The sequence below is a fragment of the Lepus europaeus genome, chromosome 4, assembly GCF_033115175.1.
Source record: "Lepus europaeus isolate LE1 chromosome 4, mLepTim1.pri, whole genome shotgun sequence".
In the NCBI taxonomy this organism is placed as follows: Eukaryota; Metazoa; Chordata; class Mammalia; order Lagomorpha; family Leporidae; genus Lepus; species Lepus europaeus.
Window position 1 is genome coordinate 9,350,403 of NC_084830.1, and position 18,076 is coordinate 9,368,478.

At 58.6% G+C, this 18,076-nt stretch overlaps 1 protein-coding gene across 2 annotated transcripts in view; it reads left to right on the top strand.

The window, feature by feature from the left end:
• Positions 1–18,076, top strand: part of ST3GAL1 (ST3 beta-galactoside alpha-2,3-sialyltransferase 1) — a 72,235-nt gene that overhangs the window by 32,858 nt on the left and 21,301 nt on the right. For both annotated transcript variants that reach the window (XM_062187954.1, XM_062187955.1), the window contains exon 2: positions 10,768–10,822. The gene's annotated coding sequence lies outside the window, so the exon portion shown is untranslated. The remainder of the gene's footprint in view (positions 1–10,767; positions 10,823–18,076) is intronic.

The window sequence follows — 18,076 nt, forward strand, 5'->3', positions numbered from 1 at the left end:
AACCCCATGTGTTTGGAATTAGTTCCGGAGTGAGCACACTTGGCCAGCAACAGCCCCGTTCAGCCGGGAAGCCGAGCTAGAAAGCGCCGTGCCGCCTCGGCCTCTCCTCTCGGGCTCCAGCTGGGCTCCTCGCCCCATCCTGATTTTCCCAGTGCCTGTCCGCCCTGGGAATGGAGCCCGGGCTTTCCAGTGCCCTCGTGGGCCAGCTGTCGAGGGGGTAAATCCCTCTGGGAGTCACAGCGGAACACTGACATCCCCGTTTCCGCTTCCTCCCACCCCGCTGTGTGGCCCGGGGCAAGGCGCTTGGTGTCTCTGAGCCTCAGACCCTCAGCCAGGACTGGGAATCGCACGGCATTCCCAGGGACAGGCCAAACCACAGCCCACCTGGACAGGACTCTGCGGGAATGAAGGGCCCCCGTGGGCTCTAATTGGAGGGGGCTGCTGGGCTAGCTGCCCTGGGACCCTCAGACCCGGGGGTAGCACTCCCCAGCCTGGACCTCCAGCCCGTTTCGCATCTGCCTCTTTGCTTATCCTCAGAGTTTCCCCAGAATGTAAGCTTCACCCGTTTGTGTGTGTGGTTTCCTGCGGGAGCCCTGCGCCGCCTGGACAGAACCTGGCCCCAGCAAGGGCCTCCTGGGCACGCATTGAATGCTGGGGAGTGGGTGGGGACGTGTGGCAGCTGCGCAGCCATCTCCAGGGTACCCGTCACCGTGCACCTGGCGTCGGGCTCTCAGGTGATTCTGTATCAAGGCGACCCCGATGGCCTCCCGCGTGTCCCCTGACCCTGCCACCTAGACACCAGAACGGAAACGTTTCTCTGAGCTGTGGGCCGGAATGGTTCTTCCTTTAACAACGTTCTAGAACATGCATGCTCCTTCGGCTGGCTCTGATACTTACCCAGGGGTGGAACTGCTGGGGCAGAGGGGCTATCTACAAGTCACTCCCCCCAGTCCTACCAGAAAATGCCCCAGACGGCCCATGAGCTGGCCAAGGGGTCCTGTGTCCGCACGCCCACCAGCACCTGGTATCACGGGGGCTTCTGGTTCTGGCCGGGTTCATCATGCCAAGGTGGTCTCCTTCTGTTTTCATTTGCATTTTTCTGGTTGCTAACCAGGCCCTGGCCTCCCTGCCTGCCTGCCCTCTGCCTGGCCCCTCTGGCTTCCCTCCACCTCCTCCAGGCTTGCTGTGTCTCCCACCTGCCCTTCAGAATCTACAAAGACGGACCCGCACCCCTCCTCCCTGCTTCTCCCACTGGCCTTCTGAATGGCAGGCCGGGGTCTGGGAGCTGAACTGCTGCCCCTGCCGCCTGTGCAGCCTCGCTCTAGGCCTTACCCTCTCTGAGCCTCAGCTCTTTCTCTATTACCCAGAGGAAAACATTGCACCCCCGGGAGAATTGTTTTGACACCGCGATGCAGACACGTCTGTGCCGAGCCAGTGGCCGCGTGTGCGCCTTGGAGTCTGCCTTGCTTCCCGGGTGCTATTTACCCGGCCACCTCGGAGCCCGGGAGGCCTCCTGCGTGGCTGCATCTTTGTGTGCCCAGCTCCTGCAGCGCTGGGCACACAGTGGGACCTGGAAGGGCGCACGTCACCCTGGTGGGGGAGGTTGGGCGTGAAATGACAGGTTACTCTCAATGCCTTTGTCAGAGTCCCTTGCAACCCGAAAATTCTGTAAGCAGGAAATTACTAAGGAGAAGGCTCTCCTTGCGTGCGCCTCTCTGAGCTCTCTAAGCGGGGCCTGCGTTACACACAGCAGGTAATTGCAAGGGCTTGTGGCATGTCCCCGGGGCGTGCCGGCCAGGCTGGCCAGGGCCCTTCAGAGGCCACCAGCATGGCCGGGCAACATCTTGTGACTGATATCAGGAGAGTCTAGGCCAGCAGGAGCAGACAGCTGAGGACACCCAGTCCGGGGACCAGGTGGCCAGCACCACTGGATTGAGAGTGTGGGTAAGACAATAGGGAGTGGTGGGGCCTGCGGTGAATGGTGAATGAGCAGGTGTTTAGCGCTGGAGACGGCTGCTGCCCAGTCCTGGGACGTTGTCAAGCTGATGAATGGGAGCCCCGGAGATGCTTTTGATGTCTGAAAGCTGCAAGTAATTCCGAATGTTGTCAGTTGCTCTAGAGCGTAGCGGCAGTTTCCAGGCCTAGGACTTGACGGAGAGCTTGGTTTAGGGACTTGCGAGAAGTCCTTGGGGCGCCGGTGACTCTGATGATGGATCAGCCCAGCACAGAGCAAGGGTTCCTTGTGTCCTGGTCTGGGTGGGTCCTGCACTACCCTGAGGGCTTCTCCCTGCCTTTGGCTCTCTCTCCCCGTGGGGCTGAAGTCCAGAGATGGCCAGAACCTGCTCACTGTCACCCAGCTTGTAGCGGCCCCAGTGCACTGTGGGATGGGATGGCCTGAGCAGCCACCATGTAGCCACAAGGGAGCCTGGCACAGAGCAGAAACTGGCCAGCTGCTTCCCAGTGGGAGACGGCACTCTCGCCAGCCGGCAGGAAGCTGCCCAGGGAAACTGGGGTGTGTGTGTGTGTGTGCACACACACAGGACTAACACATGTGCCCCCAGGGGAGCAGAGGGATCCTGGCTTCCTTCTAAAGGCCCCCCAGCCTGGTGCCTGGAATCTGAGTGAGGCCCTAGCCCGTGTCCTTGGCTGGGCCGTCTTGAACAGTCTGCCTATGACAGCTCAGCCTGTGGGGCCTCCTCTGTGGTCAGCCACATGGCTTAGGAAAGACAGCTGGGCTTGGAGTCATGAGCGGTATGAGCAGGTCCAGCCCACAGAGTCCTAGCTGAGACCCTGGGCTGGCCTCTGTAGTAATCACGGCTCTGCCCCCATCCCAGAGCTGTGGTGAGAGTCCGGTAGCAGAGTGGATGGATCCACATCGCCCAGAAAAGGGCTGGAGTAGTGGAGGTGACTCTGGGCTTTGTGCCCCCCCTCCCTGAAGGATGCCATCTAAGCAGGGGCAGGAATGATAGGAAGAAAGCAGAGAATGCAGCAAGTGCAAAGGCCCTGGGGCAGGAAGGAGCTCGGGGAGTTCAAGGGCAAAGCCGGAGCCAGCGTGACCGGAACAGAGAGAGCAAAGGAGAACCTGTGAGGGCAAAGCAGAGATAGAGGTGACCCTGGTACTGGCAGGGGCAAGGTGAGGCCCAAGAGGACCAGCTGCCTGGCGTTCATGGAAGGAGCCCTGTCCTGGGTTGATGGCAAGGAGCTCACCCTGCGCAGCAGGTTTTTCCACTGAGCAAGGACCAGAGAGCAGAGAGTTCCAGGAAAGGGAGACGCCAGCTGGGGAGGCGGTCACCCGACAGATAGCCAGGGGCCACAGGAGGGCCCCTGGGCTGGGAGGCACCAACAGCGTTTGGTTGCGAGAGAGAGAGAGACTCAGCAGGGGAAGGCTGGGCCCAGCCATGGGGCCCCTGGAGAAGTGAGTGGTGTTTGCCTCCCTCCTCCGCGGAACCTGGGGGTGCACCGCGGGACTGCATGGAGGGCCAGGTCTCGCGGGAGCTCGCAGGCAGAGCCGTGTGACGTCCAGACTCCCACCCTCGTGGGCTGGGGCTGGCCTGGGCAGGAGATGAGCTCCCAGCGGGGGAGACTGGGCGGCTCTGGAAGGGAGCAGAGGCTGCCAGGCAACCCAACCCAGGCCGTCCTCGGCTCCCAACTGCTGCCCCTTCTCGTGTCTCCCACACGGGGAAGGCACGCCTGCCTCGGGCTCCTTGCTGGTGGTGGCCTGGTGGCTTTGGTCTGCCCTTGCACAAAATGCGTCTGTGCCCTGATGCCTGTGGGCGGGCGGGACGGGGTCGCGGAAAGCTGCAGGAGGGTTGGGCAGGTGTGTTCATCCTCCGTCCTCAGTCGTGGAAGGTGATGTATTCCAGGTCGCTGCTGTTTGCAGCCCCCGCTGGCCACGTGCAGGCCCCCTCATCTCTTTACCCCACTAATGTTAGGCTGTGTGTCCGAGACGGTTAGTTTGCAACAGTTCTTTACATACAATGAGTACTAGCCAGGCACCCAGCCTGCACCACGCACAGGCTGTTTGCCATGTACTTGGCGCTGTTGCTCAGGGAGTTTGATCTCTTAGCATAGGGCTTAGCAGATTTTTCTACATAAACCTCTCTCTGTTAAAGATTTGCTTTTATTTGAAAGGCAGAGTGACAATGAGAGGGGACAGAGGGAGATCTTCTATGTCCTGGTTCGTTCCCCAAAGGGCCATGACAGCCAGAGCTGGGCCAGGCTGAAGCCAGGAGCCTGGGTCTCCATCCAGGACTCCCACGCAGGTGCCAGGGGCCCAGCTGCCTGGCCAGGTGCGTCAGCAGGGAGCCGGATGGGACTCAGAACCAGTCCCATGACCCCGGTTCTCATGAGTCCGTATTTCAGCATTGGGTTTAAGACACAACTCACCTGTCATACACTGTCAGCATAAACCAGAAACCCAGGCTGGCTTCACAAAGGGCCTTGGAAGTGGGGCAGGTCGGGGCGCGGGGTGGTCTCTGGACTGGGTAGCATTGGATGACTGCTTTCCTCTTTCCCCTGCCCACCCTGAGCCGTGGAGAGCCAGACAGGGGGTCGGCAGACGCCGGGTGGACCAGCTGGCCCTGTGACCTAGCAAAGTCCTTTGCCTTCTCTGGGGACCGTGTGACCTCAAGTCTCTAGCAAAGGGGAAGTGAGTGAGATAGCTGAGGATCGTGTGTCAGCGCTGACGTCAGCTCCAGGGCCTGGCCACCTGGGTTCCGGTACCGACTCCGCCATCTCCCGGCTGTGTGTGACCTGGGACAGGTGACTCGGCCCCCTCCGTGCTTGCCTAATCAGAGCTCGTTTGGAAGATCAAATGGCATAATCCCCATGAAGCGCTTGCAACAGTGCACACACGAGTCATTAGCAAATGAGAGCGGCTGGTGGAGGCAGAGCACGGGGCGCAGAGTAAATGTTTAATAAATACGAGGGCCCTTTCGGTATTAGGTGTTCCGTTCATCTTCGCTGCTAGCGGATGTGCCTCCCATAAACACCGTTAGTGAAAGCCCCCAACCCCAGATAACCTTGCTTCTCCGTCCCTAGCAAGCTGGAGCTTGATAAGGATTTTCAAAATGTGCCTGTGGGTCTTCTAAGCCCTGCGCGATGAGTGTTTACTGTCAGAGCGTGCCCACGTTTCAGAAGGATTTAACTCAGGTGCCGGCTAATAACGCTGCAGAGTCAAAGCGAGAAAAGGACAAGGTTTTCTTGTCTCCGACCTCTGTGTGTCGCAGCGATAGGCATTTCTGGTTATCACTTAAAATCCCATTTGAAAAGGTCATTGGTTGTTTGCGTAAATCATACCTTGTGAAGACTGGGGAGAAGAGAAAAAGCTCTTCCTGCTTCCTACTCCATTATCTGTCCTTGCTCAATCGCGGGTTTCACCCCCCTCCCCGGGGGGGCCCTCTTGCTCTCAGCACTGGTGGCCGCCCCCCACCCCCGGGGCCCAGGGGGATGGCTGAGTCCAGTCACGTGATGCTGTCAGGGACAGAGAGAGACCAGACACTGTGCTCAGAGCGCTCGGAGCCTGCGCGTCGCCCTCCGTGTGCTCGCGCGAGGACAGCGTTCCCACTTTATGGACGGGGAGACTGAGGCTCCAAATGCTGATCCACTGGCACCTTCACATTCATTCCAGAGACTCACCTTGGGCGATAGCGCTGGCCTGTTCCAGAGGCCAGTAATTGGTTTATTCATGAAGCTTTGTCCTTGGAATTTGAAGAAGAAGAAAAAAACCCTCCGTGTAAGACTGTCCCGGGCTGGGAAGTGCAAACAGGACAAACAGGACGCGTGCATCCCAAGGGCAGCATGAAGCCAGAGGAGGGGCTCGAGAAGGAATGGAAGAGTCCCTCCCCTTCCGTAACTCGTGGGTCTCAGGCGCTGTGAAGTCATCCCTCGCGCCGCCCCCTGCCCCCCACGTGGCCCCCCACGTGGCTGGGAACCACGTGCTCTCTGACACGCAGTGTCCTGCTGTCACTCCCCCTGCCCGAGCGCTCCTCTCCTCACCCCGCCTGGGTGTCGGTGGCTCGGCTGCACCTTCTCCCAGAGCCACACACACACACACACACACACGCACGCTCCTCTGTGTCATCTTCCAGGATCCTGGCTAGAACCCCGGGAGGTCAGTCCTGCACTTCTCGTTTTATTGAGCACTTCAACAAGTTAACAAGTTCACGGGAAGCCGCATTAAACACTAAGTTTGTTTTGGTGCAAATGCATTTTGCTATCCATGCATACAGGGGGTTTTCAAAAAGTTTGTGGAAATAGGTATTATGGTGGTCAAAAAAAAAAAATGCATGGATTGCAAAATGTTTTGCAGCAAAATCAGCTCATCTTCTGCTTCCTTTTCCCGGGAGCTGTTTGAAGGACGCTTGTGTTAGCTTTTTGTCAATGCAACTAAAAATCCTGGGCGGAGCTTCAGAGCCTGGGAAAGTTTATTTCAGCTTACGGTTTGGAGGTTTGCAGCCCAAGATTGCTACTCCAGCGTCTGATACGTGATGCTGTCATAGCCTGTCACAGGCTGGCGGTGGCCCACTGTGTGTGGAGGGAGGATCCTGCCTTGAACCAGGGGGCATAGGTGCAAAGGCGGGTGCTCATCCTCTCCCAGGTGTGACCTCCCCCGGGGAAGTCATCCTGACCTGATCACAAACCCCCCCTCCCCCCCAGCAGTTCATGCCAGCACTCCCCAGGGACCCACCTCCAGACTGTATAACTGGATCAAAGCTCCGCCCTGCACCATCCACCATTAGCATTAGTCCATTAGTCGTGGAGGCGAGGTTTTGGGGCTCAACCATCTGCGTGAATTTGGGGAACCAAGCCTTGCCCAGTCCATAGCAACCCTCAGATATAAGGAAGGGGACCTCAGCCCTGGCCACTTCCGTAGCCACTAACCACACAGGGCAGGCAAACATCTGAAATTTGAGAAGCCGTTGGCTATGCAGTTTTATCTGAGCTTACTTCCGGAGGAAGAGGAGAGGGATGTTATCTTGTTTATAGTCATGTTGGCGACGCCCCAAAAAGGGCCCAGTGTGTGCTGGGGGCCCAGTGACTCTTTGCTAAATGACTGGCAGCTTCCGGCTGCTCATCATAAGCCAAGTGTCGGGACTGGTGGTGGCTAAGGACAGTCCTTGCTCTGGAAAAAGTTCGGTTTTCTCTTCCCGACGGGCACTGCTCACACAGGGAGAAGTTCCCCCGTGCAGAGCCCAGCCTGGGGCTTGAGCGCTCATCAGGGAGGTCACTGAGAAGGTTTTCCAGGGAGGGGGTGAGGACGCGGGAGTGGACAGATGCGCTCCCCGCTGGAGCCGGCCTCCCGCCAATCCCACGGGGAGCCCGCTGAAGCCAATGCCCCTCCCTCATTTTTGTGGGATGCCAGGGAGGTGGGAAAGCCAGGGTGGCCACCTCCCAGACAGGGCATCCCTTGTGTGGCCTGGGGCATTTCTCCGGCTCAAGGGGCCTCTGGTGCTTCTGGGAGGGAAGTCACAGTGGCTGAGAGGTGGCGGCCCCTGCACAGGGCTTCAGCGGCACCCACCCTGCAGGGACCTGGTGCCTTCCAGTTGGCCTGACCCCAGCCAAGGAGGTGACAACCTGAAACCTGCCTTTGCAGATGACCCCGGGTCACAGGGCGTCACTGGCTCCCCAAGGACAGCCCAGCAGCTCGTGATGACCAAGCCCTGCCCCTCCATGCAGCTTGGGTGCCCTGCTCGTTCCTGGGCCAGCCCAGACAAGAAAGACACCACGGCTTTTCTTGTCCTGGTCCCCTCCCCTGTGCCAGGACCTGTGCAGGGAGCTTGGCGCATAGTGTCTCATTTAACAGTCAGCAGCGCTGGGAGGTGGGCCTTGTGATGCCCGTCTTTGCAGGGTGGGAGCCGTGGCAGAAATGGCTCAGGATGTGTCAGGATTCACACCCACACCCTCCAGGCCTGAGGCTGTGCCCACTGCCTGCTGAGTCCATGAGCTCTGGGTGGGGGTGGAGAAGGGGGTTACTCAGGCTGTGCTCTTCGGTTCTCTGTCTCTGGGAAGCCCCCAGAAGCCCAGGAGCAAAAGGGGAAGTCGAACCATGAAGCTTGTCCTAGTTTGTCCTACGGTTTTCCCCTACCGATCAGTTAGAGTTGCAGAAATGAATCCCTGAGAAATGGCTCGGAATCACACCGGGCCCCTTCCTTGCTGCCAGCCAGGGTCTGATTCACACACCAAGTTCCCTGCACTTCGCTGAGTGTAAAACACATTCCCCAAACTGAATCGCTGGGTCCCTATCTTCCCATGCTGCTGCCTACAATCCTCTGTGGCTCCCACTTACCCTCGGGGCAGGGCCAACACTTTGGCCTGGACTTCTGAGCTGCCTCTGCAGTTTGCCGTCTTCCTTCCAACCAATTCCACGTCTCTGTGTTGCCCACCAGCACCTCCCACTGAGCCAGGAAGGAGAACCAGCATTTGCTTAGTATCGAAAAATCCTAGGTCCTACCTAGAACCCCTCACCGCATGCCGCGATCGTGTTATCTTGTGAAATCCTCACAAGAGCGCTTGGAGGTCAGTCCTGCTCTTGTCGCAGGCGAGGAGATGGAGCTCAGAGAGGGTGAGTGACCTCCTCCAAGTCTCAGAGCCAGGCGCAGCAGGACAAGCGTGGACCCCGCGTCATGCGCCAGGCTGTGCGCGTTCCGCTTGAACCTTCCCAGTGGTGGGAATTTTCTGTCTGGCCGCCAGCTCCATGGAGCACTAGAAATTTGGCCACTGCGACTGAGCCACTGTCTCTTCGTGTTTATTTTCATTCAAGGTGGCCCAGGAGGCTGGTGGCCCAAAAGCCACGCGCAAGGCCTGGGATGTCGCTCTTCTCGCTGGCAGATGCTGGAGACAGACACGCGCTCCCGGATCAGAGACAGATCCTATGGCTCACAGCAGGCAGGCGGGCAGAGCCGAGTGTTGCCTCCTGCCCACTTCTCCCTCAGGTCCCGTGGGGTTGCTTCATTGATGAGTGTCATGACTTAAAAAAAAATTACTTATTGGAAAGGCAGAGTTAGAGTGAGAGTGAGAGAGAGAGAGAGAGAGAGGGATCTTCCATCTGCTGGTTCACTCTGCAAATGGCTGCAATGGCCAAGGCCGGGTGAGGCAGAAGCCAGGAGCCCAGAACTCCATCCTGGTCCCCCATGTGGGCGGCAGGGACCATCTTCCACTGCTTTCCCAAGTGCATAAGCAGTGAGCTGCATCAGAAGTAGAACAGCTAAGATTTGAACCAGTGCTCATTGGGATTCCTACATTGCAGGAAATGGCTTAACCCACTTACATCACAGCCTGGACCCCAGGGGGCCCTGGCTTTTAATGACGGTCTGCAAGCAAACCTCCCCTACCTGTGTCCTGCAAAGGAGGAAATGTACTTGTGTTCCTCCGAGCAGTGAGCAAACCAGCACCCTGCCCTAGAGCGAGACACTGCCTCCGCTTCCTCACCTGCGAAATGGATTTGGTTCTCACAGCTGTGCTGTAATCGCTCAGGTCTGCCGTAACAGCCTCCCGCAGGCGGCTTCCACAACAGCCACGCGCTGTCCCCCAGTTCTCCAGGCTGGATGTGCAAGTTCAAGGTGTCGGCAGAGTTGGTCCTTGGCGAGGACTGTCTTCCCGACTTGGGGAGTCCTCCGTGGCCTTCCCTCTGGGCGCCCTCGAGTCTCTCCTCGTAGAGGACCCTGGTTCTGTCAGGCCATCCTCGCCGTGATGACGTCAGTCATCCCTGTCACCTTCCGGAAGGCTCTCTCTGTCTCTGCAGGTGCACCGGCCCCGACAGCAGCGTGGCTCTGACTCAGTGTTGCCTTCCCAGCCAAGCCCTGTCCTCAGCGTTTGTGACGACTGCTGTCCCGAGGCAGGCTCATGCTAAGGACTGCACAGCTCCCCAGGCTGACATGCCGAGACCCTGACTCCCCATGATTGGGTGGCATCAGAACTCACTGCCGCCGCCTTGTGGCTGGGGAAGTTTCTGGGTCTCTCCCGGGAACCTTTCTATCTTCTTGAACTTGAGTGACACGGAACCATCCAGGCTCCGAGGGACTTCTTGGGACTGTAGGGCGACACCCAGAAGCCTTGATTTCTGCTTCTTCCTTGGCAGGGCCTGCTGTGGCTGTGAGCGGGGCCTGCTGCTGTGTGTTGTTGCTGTTTTGTAAGCACCAACCCCATCCCCGTCGCGGCTTCTGACAGCGAAACCACAAGCACTGCGCTTTCCCGAGTCTCACCGTCAGGCTCTCCTCTCTCTCCAGGGCATGCCCAGCTGTCTCCTGCTGTCCTTAGAGAATGTTCCAGACTCGGAACACCCCTGCCCCGACAACGTGCTCCATGACCTGCCAGCAGCCCCGCTGCGGGGCACACACACCCTGTCTGCAGAGTCCCCACCACCCCGGGACCTCAGAGCTCCCTGGGCCTTGCTCCCCTCCCCCCAGGGCACTGCAGGTCCCAGAGGAAGAGGACGCCCTCCTGCCAGGGTGCGCACACCCCCCCCACCCCAGCCTACTCCCTCCTCCCCCGGCTCTGAGTTCTCTGGTTGATTGGAGCTCTCTCAGACGGGCTCTGCACACTTGGCACTGCCGGGGCAGGAAGGGGCTCGGAGGCCATGCAGCCTGGAGCACTGGATCCACAGTGGGGCGCTCACGAGCTGCGGCCCCTGTCCGGAGCGCTTCCTGCTGGTGCCCACGCCGTTCTCGCCCATTCATTCCACGTTAGCCATGAACATGGACCCTGCTCTGCTCCGATCTTCCCGGCCTCTCCCAGTGGTAAACCTTGAGTGTTCTTTCTGTTTTTCAGGTGAAGAAAGTGGGGCTCAGAGAGGTTAAGGATCTCCCCTGAGGTCACACAGCTGGTAAGTGACAGATGTCTTTGTTCTGGGGCTGGGAAGACCCCCTGGGGATGAGAACTAACAAGGAGGGCGGGATTTGGCCAAAACAACTCCTCCCCCCAGGACAAACCCCAGACCACTGCACCCTGGGTTCTGGAGCGAGCCGGCAGGGTGGCCGGGTGGCGGGAGGCCCGCCGAGGTTCCAGACTCTCTAGGAACCAGGGCTGGGGCCCCCATGGGGGCCAGGCGCCTCTGCACGTGCCACTTGCCTCACATCCTGCCCCAGCCAGAGCCCGAGAGGCAGGCTCGGGACAGTTGAGCAGTGTGGTTTTGTAGTATTTTTGGTTTGCTGTTTCTGTAAAAGCCGCAGCTACTCCATCCTTCCCCTTCCTGAGGACCGCTGATCTCAGCTAGGGCCATGCAACAGCCCAGCTAGAAGAGAACCTGCAAACCAAGAGCCAAACACCAGAGGGCGCTCGCCAGACCCGCCAGCCAGCACTGTTCCTGGGGTCTCAGGGACAGGGCGGTGTGACAGCGCCATTGTGATTGGCCCTTTTTCTCTCTGACGATTCGGTGACCCAGGAATGCCCGGGACCCCTACTTCCCACGATGCACAAACCAGAATGAATGTTTGCTCTCTGGGCTCCGAGGGCCTTGCTGTATCGCAGCTCCTTCCGCTCGCAGTCTGGGTCATGGCCGTTCCCAGCAGGCAGACGAGGCGGTGAGGGGACAGATGGACCTCTGCTGTCTTGGTTAAAGGAGACGAACAAGTGACTTTGTGCACACCAGGGTGCCGGTTTATCATTCAGGCTGCAAAGGGGAACACAGCCGGCAAGGGATCTTGACGCAGGCCATGTGGGGGCAACAGAGAAGGCCTCCCCTGGAGAACATTTGGCCAGAACCTTGACCACAAGAGGGGGCACAGCCATACAGGTTCGGGGCAAGAACATTCCTGGTGTGTGCAAAGGCCCTGAGGCAGGGAGTGTGCTTGGTGAACCTTCCTTCTCTCAGTTTGACTCTATGTTTGCCCCCCGGCCCTTCTGCCCACACAACTCCTTCTCCTAGCTCCTCTCCCTCTGTCATCTCCACGTGTCTGTGGGGTTGTGGCAGGGGCTTGGGGTCATGTCGCAAGACAAGTCAAGCCGTGTGTCTTGGAGAGGAAGCCACTCGTCCTAGATCTTAACCCTCTTGGCACGCTCCCCTCTGGTGAGGTTTAACATCGTTTTACAGGCTTGCTTTGTGTTTATTCTCAAAGCACATTTCTGAGCCAGGGCTATGAATTTTCAGTACCGTGTCATCCACTATTCCAAGCAGAGCAGGGGCTGGGATTCCAGAAACCACAGACATAGAGCAAGAAAGCATGTTGGACGCTGGCGTGCTGGCCTCTGGGAGGGAGCTGGGGCCCAGGGGCTGAGCAGAGGCAGGCAGACGTGTGTTCTGGCACAGCCGGCGTGCTCAGGCTCCTGCCTGTGGGACCAGCTCCCCCTCCGCCTGCAGGGGCGCCTAGGGGTGCAGCTCTCAGGACCCAGCATGCTGGCATGGATGTGCTTGGGGAGTCAGGAGCGGCAGGCTCCAGTCTTGCCACCACCACAGGCTGCTGTGCAACCCTGAGCTCGTCTCGCCCCCTCTCTGAGCTCCAGAATCTGAGTCAGAAAGGTGGTGTCATTACAGGCACATGTCTCTGATCCTGAAACACAACCAGCTCAGGCTCCAAGGCAGAGTGCAGCCAGACGTGGGGACAGAGCCCTCTGGCAGGTCCCCTTGATGTCGCGGTCTCTGGCTCTTGGTACAGAGAGGCCCTCCGAAGGGGGCAGTGCTGTGATGGTCCAGCCTGGGGCCGCCAGTCTAGAGCCGTGAGCTGTCCTCACTCTCCCTGACCCGGGGCCTGGGGCTGCAAATGCATAAATTCATTTCTGGGAGCAACAGAACGGCTTGCTTTCTGCGGGGCCCAGAAGGACCTATTAAATGTTCCATTAACTGAATCTCATTCAGCTGGAAAAATAATCATCAGAAAGCAATTCTGCCTGGCCACCGGCCTGCGAGCCCCGGAGCTTGTCATGAGGAGTATTCACAAAGCCCGGAGCCCTCCTCCCTCCCCGCCGAGGAGCAGCAGCTGGCTCAGCTGTGGACCAGCAAGCCGTCACTGGGCTGTCCACCTGTCCGTCTGTCCGCCAAGCCCGCCCCCACGAGCGGCTGGGGCCAGAGACACATCACCAGGGTGCAGCTCTGAATAAGGCACACACCGTGTCCTCAGGGCAGCGCGGGCTCAGTGCGACCACTGTCTCCGTTTGGTCAGGCTCCAGAGAGCGCTCGTCTCAGCTCCCTCTTCCGGTCACAGTCATGTAGATTTGGCAGACATTCACTTCTCTTTCCTCCACTGTCTGCCCCAAGTTCAGTCTAACAAGTCCTGTGTGTCCTGGGGAGAAGGCAAGGAGAGGGGGACCAGGCTAAAGGTTGCACTTGAGACATGGAGTTCACCGGTTAGGAGGAGCCACGAGACAGAATACTGATAGCGGGATCCCACATGGAGATTGAGGCAGCGTCCCGTGTGCCGTCTGGGATCTGATTCTGTCCCACGTACGGGCTGACACATCAGCCTAGGAGCGCTTCATGGAAGTTGGCAGAAGACGGAGGCCCCTGGCTCCGAGGCGAGGGACTTTGTCACTCACCGCTGAGCAAGCGGCACGGGCTGCATGTGTGCGTCTGGCACGGACAGAAATCAACGCTTGCAATTTGGTTGCCATGCAGGACAATGACACTGAATTGAGGGCAGGGACCTCAACCTGCAGGCAAGCCAGGGCTTTGTCCCCAGCTGAGACGTTCCCTGGTGTCCCATGGCACCCAGGGGCACTGTGATCGGAGCCCTGCCTTCGTGGCCTGCATGGCCAGACAAGTAGGAATGCAGGAGACGCACGGAGTAGGTTTGCAAGCAATCGTATGGCACCGAAAGACTCTGGATTTGAATCCAGACACTGAGTGTGAGAGGAGATAAATCACAATCGCTGGGCTTCTTGTAGCCTCAGTTTCCCCATCTTTCAAGTGGGGCTAAGACTTCGCTTTCACGTGATTGTTAGATACCGTGAGTGAGCGGTGTTCCAGGAACACGACGAGGTACAAAAGCAGCTGTGTGGCCTGGCACATCCCTCAGTGCTTGGATGCCAGCAGTCCTCAGCGTGCTGAGAGTGGTGAGCTGGGGAAAATGCTAGCGAGGGGAGTACATGTGACGGTCCCAGGACTGCTTCCCCAAGCAGTCAATTCTTGGAGAGTTTGGGCAGGCAAACAGAAGCGAGTGCAGGTTCTGGGGGCGGGTTCTGAGTCCCCAGAGCTCTTGCTCTGTCTGCCTGCATGGCTCCCCCCAGAACCAGGGAGAACAGGGGCGCCCAGGCACAGTGCGGGACCTCGAAAACAGACCCTGGATCTGAGAGCCATGGGCTTGTCACCGTGTTCATCAGAGAAGGCAAATCCATCCTAATCATTCATCCACCCACTTTTTTTTTCAATTATTATTCCTGTTCTTTGTTGAGAGTGATGTCTGGCACAAGCCCCAGCGCACAACACACGCAGACACACTTGCAAAATGTGCCTGCCCTGATAAAGAACAGCGTTGGCTTCACTGGGAGAGGCAAGAGAAGAAGGGGGAAAGGGGGCTAAAGAATGGAGCAGAGAGACAGGCACTGGGGTGGCCCCCATGGAAATAGCGATAGGAAGGTAAAGCACACTGCACCTTCGGAAAGTTCTGGATCCCGATGCTGTCAGGGGATGGAGGGGAGGCTGAGATGACATACAGTGTCCCTGACACCTGTCTCTCCTCTGCTGCCCCCACCACCCCTACGATGCTGAGAAGCAAGGACTTGTGTGGCCTCTGGCAGCCTCCAAGCCGGAATTCAGATCCGGGGCTTCTTGCTTCGGGCTGTGTGTTGGTACCCCATCCAGCCTTGGTTTCTGTCCACGCTCTGAGGAAAGGAGCCTGCTTCCTCAAGCCCACCACTTGCCCCTGCCTTCTGGGAGGAGACAGGTAACGCCTGTGTGCTTTCAAACAAATTGGGCAGAACAGGAGGTTTTTGAAATCCAGGGCTCCCCACGTGGGAGGCCCTTGGATGGGCGTCAGGGGATTTGCTGAGTAGCACCTGGGAGGGACCATGGCCCGGGAGGCCTGGCAAACTCCCACCCCTGGCCACCGGGGTGTCTGCCATCCCTAGCAGTGAGCCAGCCAGCCATTCACCTCTGTCCTGCCAGACCAGCCTCCCCTGCTGGACAGAGGGGAGCAGCCTCTGTGACGCGTTTGTGGAGAGTAGGGATAAAATCCCCCTGTCCAAATGGATACGCCCCTCAGTGGGGTGACGGGCGGGCTCCGTCAGGGATGCTAGCTGTGAACCCAGCCCAGGCTAAGACACAAATACTACTAGACTTCACAGAGTTTGTGGGAAAGGGATTAAAAGGTACATTTTTTTAGGGTCTGAAAATTTTTGCAATTGCATAGATGCAGGCATCTTCAAAAGGTTCATAAAAATGTGCATTATGAAAAATTATGAAAAATGTGCATTATGAAAAATCTGTGCATGGGTTTCAAAACTGTGTGCCCCCAAAGAAGCTGCTTTTAATTCCATTTTCCCCTGCAAACTTGTTGATGTCCCCGGGGTGCCTAGCACGAAGAATGCGGTACCCGGAGCTTCATGGCTTGGATCTCCGTTTAGCTTCACCCTTACAAAAATGTGCATCCCTGGGCCAAGCGGCCTAGCCTTTCTGGGCCTTGTTTTGCTCATCTGTGAAGTGGGCGCAGGGATAAAGTCAGTGATTGACGGAAGTAAAGCTCTTAGGTTTGTCCTCCGCCAACGTCACTGCTGGAGATTTCAGCTCTGATAAAGAAGAGATGGGGGCAGGAGTTAAGGGCCCTTCTGAGGGTCCCAGGAGCACTGCTCTTGCCTCTCCTCTGCACGCAGGACAAGGTGTGGCCAGGTGCAGCTGAGGCTTGTCCACGTCACGCAGCTAATGAGGCTCTGAGCAGCCGATCTGATCCCGTGCTCTCCCTCTGTGCCAGTGCAAATGTTAAAGAGCTGAGTTCCCACCTGGAGCCCGCCTGAGCCCTCCAGGTGCACGCGGTGTGGGGTGGCATCTTCATAGCTGTCAGGAGGGGCCGTGATGTCCAGCAGAGAGTGCAGCCCTCGGGGTGCTCCTGAGCCCAGGCACAGCAGGTGTGCAGTGAGAGCAATGCGGGGCTGTGTAGACACAGCCAGTGCACCTGCCTTTGCAGCACCCATCCAGCACTCCCTGTAGGACCCTGAGCATCTGACCTCGGCTGGCTCTGCCTGGGATGATCAAACAGGCACCAAGCAGCCCTACGCAGCTTAGAGCCTGGGGCAGATGGAGCCCTGCAGAGACACTCCTGTGTCCCCTTCCCCAGCAAACACCGGCCAGGATTCACCAGCCAAGGGTGCACCTGGGGAGGCACAGCGGGGTGGGGGAGTGGGGGGGGGATGGGGGGAGGGAAGCAGCCTTATTTTCTCCCCGGCTCCCCAGCAAGGGGATAAGCAAGAGATCTGAGGACAAGGATCTGTAGCAACCCAGCCTCTTTAGAGTAGGGGGAAATGGACAAAAGTCGGCACAGGAGCAGGAACTGATCCCCAGAAGTGGCTGGTGCCTCCTGTGGCTGAGATGGAGACCAGGCTGTTGTCCAGACGCCCATGGGCTGTTGTGGGCGCCCCTCCCCAAGCGCCTCCAACGAGCCACTTGTGGGCACTGCTGACCACTGCTCACAAACCTGCAGGGGCTCCCCACTGCCTTCACACCCAAGTCCACACTGCTCAGGACACCTCCCGTGTGGCCATCCGGCTCGGCCGCTGCAGCCACTCCGAAGGGCACCTGTGTTTCCATCCCTGTCCCAGGTGTCCCTGGCACCACCACCATGCACGGTTGGGGGCACGGTGCCCTCTGCCTGCTTCCCCCCACCCCTCTCCAGCCTCCTCCATCAGTGCTGAGCCTCTTCTGTGCTCCGGGCCCTGCGCCCGGCCACGCGCCCCACGAGCCCGGCTTCTTCTCCCCACAGCTGTTGCTACCCTGCCACTTCTGAACCTTGACAGGCCCTGCATTACCTCCTTGGAGACACAGGTCCCTTGTGAGCAGCTGGTACAGGTGCTGGGTCCTAGCGCCAGCCCCTTCCCTGGCTGCACTGCACAATGGTGGAGACAAGTGTGCCACCAGGCATGTTCGGTGAAGCAGCAAGGGTGTCCTTGATGGCAAGTGGGAGGTGGGACAGGGTGGCAGGGGTCAGCCCTGGCCCTTTGCAGCCATGTGCCTTTGTGGCAGCTACCTAGGCCTGGGTCCTCTCTAGGAGGGGGTTGGTGGCACTGCCCCCATCACACGACCAGGCACTGCCTGTTTCGCATGCTAGCCTGTTGCTGCGTGGCCTTGGGCAAGCTCTACTTTCTCCTCCATCAAGCCAAGCTCAGGTACCTGCCCCAGTGATCTGCTTGCTGGCCACCTTCACCAGGATGCTGGCACCACCCAGGATGGGCAGGCCGGGCACTGGTTAAGTGTGGACCAGCATCGGGGGGTGGAGTGAGCTCAGGCAGTGAGATCTCACACCAGCCTTCAAACAGCACAGAACGGCCGTGGTCTGTGGCAGGCCTTTGCTGGCAACAGCTTGGCTCTCATTGCTTTACATGTGGCCACCGTGGAAGTAGAGCGATTTGTTGGTTTGTTTTTATAGTGACTTTCTTTAAAAAAAAAAGCAAAAAAACTGTTATCGATGTCAAAGGTAGGGAGATAGAAGTGAGAGAGACACAGACAGAGACAGAAGAAGAAAGGCCCCATCTTTGGTTTACTTCCCAAGTGGCCGCAACAGCTGAGGCTGGGCCAGGCTGGAGCCAGGAGCCCAGACTCCATCCAGATGCACCCAGGTGAGTGCCAGGGATCCAAGTGCTGCAGCGCCACCTGCTGCTTCGCAGGGTGTGCATTAGCAGGACACTGGAATCCGGAGCGGAGCCAGGACTTGAACCCAGGCATCTGATGTGGAATGCGGGCGTCTTAAAGCTATACCAAAGGCCCGCCGCAAGGGTGACTTTTTAACTCCATTTTCCAGCTGGGGGTCTTGAAGTCGGCCCCGTGTGACTTCCTGGGCATCACACAGCGGAGGCCTCCATGTGTTTTCGCTGCAAGGCCCCCACCCCCGTGGAGGCAGCAGCCAAACCCTGGGACATGGCAGAAGCAGCCCCCTAGGCACGCCCTGTAGAACAGAGCAGGTGCCATCCGAGGAGCCACGTGAGCCTTGGAGTTTGGGGT